Raw genomic sequence first — 7,959 nt, forward strand, 5'->3', positions numbered from 1 at the left:
TCCTTGGTCAGGGAGCCAAGATCCCACAAGTCTCATAGCACAGCCGAACAACAACAACAACAATAAAAAACACCTGTGAAATATTTTCATTACCCCAGAAAGAAATCCGGTTTCTTTTAGCTGTCCCCCCCATAACTCCCTCCTCTCCATCTCCCCAGGCCTAGGCAACCACTGACCTGCTTTCCGTCCCTGTAGATATGCCTGGTCTGGACCTTTCATATGAGTGGAAGCACATTTTCACTCTTTCCACAGATTCCTACAGCTTGACCACACAACATTTTACTTGTGTTTTTCTTTAATTTGGGGGAAGATATCAGCATGTGGTTGGCGCCCATTTTAATTTGCATTTTCCTGATTGCTAGTAATACAGACAACGTCTTCATAAGCTTATTGGCTATTTGGGATTCTTCTTCTTGGAACTGCATATTTACATCCTTTTATCCATTTTTAAATAGGATTGCTTCCCTTCTCCTTGTTTTTTTGCAGGACTTACTTCAATATTCCACCTGTGTATATGTGCGCCCAGTTGCTTAGTTGTGGCCAACTCTTTTGTGATCCTGTAGACTGTAGCCCGCCAAGTTCCTCTATCCGTGGGATTTCCTAGGCAAGAATACTGGAGTGGGTTGCCATTTCCTTCTCCAGGGGATCTTCCTGGCCCAGGGATCAAACCCTCGTCTCCTGCATTGACAGGCGGGTTCTTTACCACTGAGCCCCCTGGGAAGCCCCTCAATATTCTGCACAGGGATCCTCTTCGATTCTATATACTGCCGATATTGTTGGAAGACAATGCTCCCTGGATTTCTCAGGGTTCCCTGCAGTGTCTGGACCTTTCTGAGCAACATGTTATGAGGGTAGAAAAGGCCTCCTTCTCCCCAGACTCATTTTCTCTTCATTTTCTAAAGGTGATAAGCCCAGAGCCATTTGTTTACATTCCAAGTGGTTGTAAAATCTCAAAGAGCGTCCTCTCCTCTCCCTAGAGTGGAATGCTTTAGGTCAGAGAGCAAAGGTCTCTCCCTCTGTGTCCAGAGTGGGAGGGAGGGACTGGTGAGCGTCGGCATCTCCAGCTCTGAGAGCCCTGGATCTCCAGCTCCTCCCGGTGGTACCAGCCCCTCCCGGGCCCATCTGCCCTTGGTGTGTGGCCTGCTGGGAGTTGGCAGTAAGACTGACAATGTCAGCAGATCATCAGTCTCTGATCCAGAAACCTCACGTTTCCAGTCAGGGTACTAAATGAACACAGATATAAAAACTTAACCCATGGACTTCCCTGCTGGTCCAGTAACCAAGACTCTGCACTCCCAATGCAGGGGACCTGGGTTCCATCCCTGATCGGGGAACTACATTCCACGTGTCCCAACAATGGGAAGATCGCAAGCGCTGCAACTAAGACCTGGCCCAGCTAAGATAAACAAATAAAGAATACATATTTTAACTAAAAAAAGAAAAACTTAACCAATCTCTTCTCGTGGTCTGCAGCTTATCTTTGCCCTTTGTTTATGTTATCCTTTCTTTTTTTTGTTGTAGTAAATATACATACATAAAATTGACCACTTTAACAATTTTTAATGTAGGTTTCAATGGCATCAGTATATTCAGTGTTATGCAATACCAACTCTCAGAACTATCCATTCCTAGACTCTTTCCATCTTCCAAAACTGAAGCCCTGCACCCGCTGAACACGAAGTCCCCCTCCTCCTGCCCCCAGTCCCCCGGCAAGCACTATCTATTTTTCTATCTCCACGAATTTGGTTACTCTGCGACGTCGCATGAGTGGACTCAAACAGCATTTGTCCTTCTGTGACTGGCATATTTCATTCAGCATAAAGTCTCTACGGTTCACCTGTGTTGAGGCATATGTCAAAATTTCCTTCCTTCCTGTTTTTCAAATTGTGGTAAAATGCATATAATAGAGAATTTACCATTCTAATCATTTGTAAGTGTCCACTGGAAGGAAAGTAAGGCTCGCCTTGTTGTATAACTGTTACACATCCATCCCAGAACTCTTCTCAGTGTGCAGAACTGGAGCTCTGTCTATACATTAAACCATAACTCTCCGTTCCTCCCTTTCCAAGGCTGAATACTATTATACTCACTGGGTACACACGGCACGTTTTCTTTATCCATTTACCTGTCCCTGGACACTTGGGGTGTCCCCAGCTTCTGCCTAATACGAATAATCCTCTGTGAACATGGTACACAGATATCTGTTTGAGTCCCTACTTTGTTTAAGCTCTCTTCTAGCTTTTTTTTTTTTTTTTTTTTGCCTTGCTGCATGGTATTTAGGATCTTAGTTCCCTGACCAGGGATTGAACTCTTCATTGGAAGTGCAGAGTCTTAACCACTGGACTGCCAGGGATGTTCCTTCTTTTTAAGTTTTAACTCATTCATTTTTTTTCACTCTTTCCTGTATGGTCTGTGCTTTTCTGTTTTTTATCCCATGAAACATGATTTTTTGAATTTATCACGCTTGCTGCAGTGGCCTGCCTATCTTTGGTTCCTATTGTCCTAAAATCATAACGTGGAGGCTGTTCACACCTAACTCTGGCTCTAAGCCCACTTGTTCAAACCCGAGCAGTCAGGCTAGCTGGCTGATTTCACTCAAACCTGACCTCCTGGACCCACTAACTGGGCTCTTAGGTCTGCTCCCCTTGGGCCCAACCCCCGACTCACGGCTCCAGCCTCAGTCTGGGTCTTCTTGCAGAGTCCTGCCCACTCTCACTGGTTCTTCTAATGAAAAGCCTTGTGTCTGAAATCAGTCTGGAAGCCTGGGGCCTTGTTGCATCTGCACCTGATTCCGACACCCTCCCCATATCACTCCCCCCACCCCCCCCCCCCCCCCCCCCCCCCCCCGCCGGATTGCCTGAACCTACTCAGTGGCTTGCTCCAGGGAGTTTTTGGAACTCTTGCAGGCCAGGGAGGTCTTAGATGGCAAGGGTCTTGGGGGAGGGGGGCGGGGAGGGGGGTGTCAGTGCTTCTTCCCCAGCGCCGTTTAGACTACAGTCAGAGGTAACCAAATTGACCATATTCATTCTACCTTTTTAATGTGAAAATTAAATTGATAAAAGGAAAGCACACTGAAATAGAATTGGGAGGCCAGAGGGGACACTCTCACAGCCCTCACTCTGCATCATTTCATCCCAGGAAGAGATTTTTTTTTTTTGGCTGAACTGCATGGCTTGTAGGATCTTAGTTCCTCAACTAGGGATCAGGGATTGAACCCAGAGCCCTCCCGTGGATGTGCAGAGCCCTAACCACTGGGCAGCCAGAGAACTCCCTCAAAAAAGATTTTAAGCAAGCATGTATTGAGGAGATAACAGGTGCCCAGCCCTGAAAATGCAAAATAAACAAACCAACTGAAATCAGGGTCTCAAACCTATGTTCACAGCAGCACTACTCACAAAAGCCAGAAGGTGGAAGTAAGCCAAGGGTTCATCAGTGGATGAATGGATAAGAGAATGTCTATACACACAATGCGGAATTAGCCAGCCTTAAGAGAGGAAACTTGGGACTTCTTGGTGGTCCCATGGTTAGGTTTCCATGCTTCCAGAGCAGGAGGCTCAGGTTTGATCCCTGGTCAGGGAACTAAGATTCAGCATGCCGCACGGCCCAGCCAAAAAAATAGAAAAATAAAATGAAATGAAAACCTGCCATATTCTACAAAATGGATGAATCTGGAGGCAATTATGCCAAGTGAAACACACTAGTTACAAAAGGACAAATACTATATGATTCCACCTAAATGAGGAGTCTAGAGTGGTCAAATTCATAGAGACAGAACGCTGAAGGGTGGTTGTCAGAGATGGTGGAGAGGAAGGAATGGGAATTTAGTGTCTGATGGGGACAGAGGTTCATTTGGGAAGATGAGAAAGTTCTGGAGGTGATGGTGGTGTTTGTACAACAGTGTGACGGTACCCAACGCCACTGACGTGAGACCTGCAAGAACTCTCCACAGGAAAGACTCCACTCAGCCCCCTCAGTGACCTGCCCAGACTCTAGCCGGCTATGGCAGCCTCAGGCCCCATCCCTGGAAAGACCCCACCGCCCCCACCCACCCCTGTGCTGTTCTCTAGAAAAGCTCAAAGCTGCCCAAAGAAATTTACCATTTACCCAGCCAACCCCTTATTGATAGGCTCATGACCTCTCTTTCTTGGAGAATTTACTGAAAACATCAAAACAAAACAGCGAAGCTTGCAGCTGTAAATCTGTCCCCTGTCCTTCTGAGATGCAGGTGTTTCTATTACACCCAGGGCAAATTTTCTCAAAGACCTAAAAGCCGTTCCTTGTAAGTGTTATCACCAAGAAGAACAGGGCCTGCGACCCCCAGTGTCTGGGGGAGGGGAGAAGCCTTGCCGAGAAATGTCAGTTAGTGGACATAGCGGGTCTGACAGTGTTTCCACTGACCAGCCCCCCATCAGTGTTTGGTAACGTTTAATTTCCCCGTCTCTGCTTGAGCCCTGCCTGCTGCTCCTCCCCACTGCCGTTCTCCCTTGACGGTGCCCAGGCACCTCTGGCAGTTCAGAAGGAGCTCAGCTATTTCCCCCTAAGGTGGGAAAGAGTTCAACCAGATGCGCTGTCTAATGAAAGAAGCCAGGCACAGAACCACAGAATATCATTATCTGTTTAAAGTGGGGAGGGGGAAGGTTTACATATATATTTGCCTGTGTATACAAAACCTGCGAAAGTCACACAAGAAACTGGTAATCCTGCCCTTAAAAAAAAAAAGGTGCCACTTTATTCATTTATTTATTAATTTTTGGTTGCACCTCAGCATGTAGGATCTGAGTTCCTCGACCAGGGATCACACTCACGCCCCCTGCATTGGAAGCATGGGATCCTCCCAACCGCTGGACCGCCAGGGAATTCCTGGCAATAAATGCTTTTTAAGTGTACTTTTGGAAAGGGGAACTGAGTAGCTGGGGGTGGATTGAAGGGGAGTGAGATATTCTTTTATGTCTTTTGAATTTTGAAACATGTGACTGATACTGTTTCCAGGGGGAAAAGATTTACATAGCAACAAAACAAAAAGTAGGGCCGAAACTGAGAAGTGAAGCTGCAGAATTGCAAAATCCTGTTGTCTTTTTAGTTGAGGTGTAATTCACATATCATAAAATTCACCATTTTAAAGTGTACAATTCAGGGATGTGTAGTATAGACGGAGAGCTGTGTACCTTCACCACTGTCTGATTCTGGAATATTTTCATCCAAAGGGAAACCCCTTCTCTGTTAGCAGTCACTCCTGGGTCCCTTCCCCTGAGTCCTTGGTAACCATTAACCATGCTTTCTGTCTCTATGGATCTGTCAACTCTGGACATTTTGTGTAAATGGGATCATACAACACGTGGTTCTTTCTGATTGGCTTCTTTCACTCAGCAAAACATCCAGGTTCATCCATGTGGTAGCACGTGTCAGAATTTCATTTCCTTTTATTGCTGAAAAATATTCCATGCTATGGATATACTTGTTTTGTTTACCTGCTGATGGACAGCTGGGTTTTTCCACTTTGGGGATGTCCTGAATGTTGTTCAGTCGTTCAGTCATGCCTGACTCCTTGCCAACCCCATGGACTGCAGCACTCCAGCTTTCACCATCAGTTTGTTCAGATTCATGTCCATCGAGTTGGTGATGTCATCCAACCATCTCGTGTCATGAATAACACTGCAGAAATGCACAGTTCTGGCCCACACTGAGTCCAAGGTTGCCTAATACTCAATATGAAAACTGGGCAGCGTGTCCAGCTACAAAATGAATGTTTTCTGTACACATTTAATACACATTTAAAATAAGTTCTAGTGCAACTGTGAAAAGGTCAAAATGTCACTGAAGTCAAATCTTTGCTTTTCTGTCCCACGCATCGTCACCCACCTGCCGTGTTTCTTTTATCTCCTCCCTTCTGTCTCCTGCCACCCTTTCTCTCTCCAAATTCTCAGTGCCTCCCCATCTCCCCCATCCCCAATGAAATAACTAAATTTTCTTCCTCTATTAACAAATATTTACTTATTTATTTGGCTATGCTAGGTCTTAGCTGCAGCACGTGGGCTCCAGTTCCCTAACCAGGGGTCAAACTCAGGACTCCTGCATCGGGAGCTTGGAGGCTTAGTCACCGGGACCACCAGGGGAGTCCCTGATCTTTTTTTCCTTTACCGGGTATTTTTTCATTCTGCTTCTGTTTGCCAACATATATAATCATTATTTCCAAATTAATTCATCCTGGAAAAAAGAAAATTAAAAGCTGGCACCCAGGAGCCGTCTTTGAATAGTCACATTTACCATTTACTCTTTACCTGCAGGCCAAGAGGTTTGTTGAAACTGCCTGCCCCGCGGTTCTCACTAGTCTGAAGCTGTTCATGCCCAGGTTCACTGGGCTTGGGAGACACTCTTACTGGAGATTAGGATCAGCAGCAACTAGGCTGTGTGCAGCTGCAGATAAGATCTGGAGAAGCAGGACAGTCTCTGTCTCACACTCACACACACACACACACACACACACACACACACACACACACACACAGGCTCCCTTCAGAGCGACCTCTGGGCCCAGAGTCTTCCCTGGGAGTCAGAGTAAACACCAAAGATAAGGGCTCAGGCGCTTCTGAGTCTGATGCCATCTCGTCCATCCGGCCTCCGGAGAGATTTCCTAGGAGGGCAGGCCTGGTTGACTGGAGAGGGATCCTTGGGGGCCAAAGGTCAGGCTTTCAGGTCATGCTGGTACAGCCTGAATAAAACCTGCTGGATTTTAAATTTTGCCATTGTCCCTTCAGCGGCTAACGTGCTCTTTACGGGAATACAGAAACACACCTCTCTCAACCGTGTATCATCGCCTCTGTAGCCCGTCTGCCAGGAGCGGCCAGCACCCTGCCTCTCCGGGTCTCCCACCACAGTGCTCACCACTCCCGGCGCCCCGGGCGGTCCACCCCGCACAGAGCCCCAGCTTGGTCTCAGCACTCCCGGTCAGTCACGCCCAGTGCCTGGGACCAGCAGGACAACGTCCTGCCTCCGACGTGCCCCGACGGGTGCCCCGCCTGCCTTCCCGTTCTCCACTCACACGCCAGCCCTAGCCTAGTGGGCTGACTCCCTCTCCTCTGAGCATTCCAGGCTCTTCCCAGCCCCCGCTCAGACCACACTCCACTCTCTCACCACGATGCTCTTTATTTCCCCGTTCGACAAATATTTACAAAGTCCCCACCACGTCCTCGTGGGGAGACACAGCCAGTGAGGATGGGGTAAAGGTGCAGCATGCGGAGGGGTGTCGTGGGGAGCAGGGCTCTCGGGGGCAGAAATCACTGGGGTGGAGGGGACATGGAAGAAAACCCAGGCACACCGAACTGCTTGCCGTCAGCAACTGTTAGGGAGACGCAGTCCCCCCCCCCATCCTAGAGCAGAGGAGGCAGACACCTGGCCCCGAGCTCACCAGCAGCCGGCCAGCACCCTGCAAGGCTGCCTCCTCCCCCAGCCTCGCAGACCAGACCTGAGGACGGAAGCTCCTGCCTCCTGCCTTTCATCTGGGGAGCCGCGGCCCAAGCCTTGTTCTGGGCGGTGTTTTTAAACTTGGTGTGCGTGTCTCATCTTGCCTCCCCAGCTCTCCGTGTCCCTGTGGGCAGGGTGGAGTTCCATACACGCTGTTTTGTACAGAGTAGGCAGCCAATAAATACCTGCTGAATGAGTAAATGAGTGCATGTCGGCCTCTGCTGTGTGCTCAGTAGCGTCCGACTCTGGGGCCCTCCAGGCTCCTCTGTCCATGGGATTTCCTGGCAAGGATACTGGAGTGGACTGCCATGCCCTCCTCCAGGGGCTCTTCTGGACCCAGGGATCGAACCCAGGTCTCCCACATTACAGGTGGATTCTTTACTAGCTGAGCCACCAGCGAAGCCGATGAGTACTGGACTGGGTAGCCTATCCCTTCTCCAGGGGATCTTCCCGACCCAGAAATCGAACTGGGGTCTTCTCATTGCAGGTGGATGCTTT

This window comes from Ovis aries, chromosome 20 (assembly GCF_016772045.2).
Source record: "Ovis aries strain OAR_USU_Benz2616 breed Rambouillet chromosome 20, ARS-UI_Ramb_v3.0, whole genome shotgun sequence".
Lineage (NCBI taxonomy): Eukaryota > Metazoa > Chordata > Mammalia > Artiodactyla > Bovidae > Ovis > Ovis aries.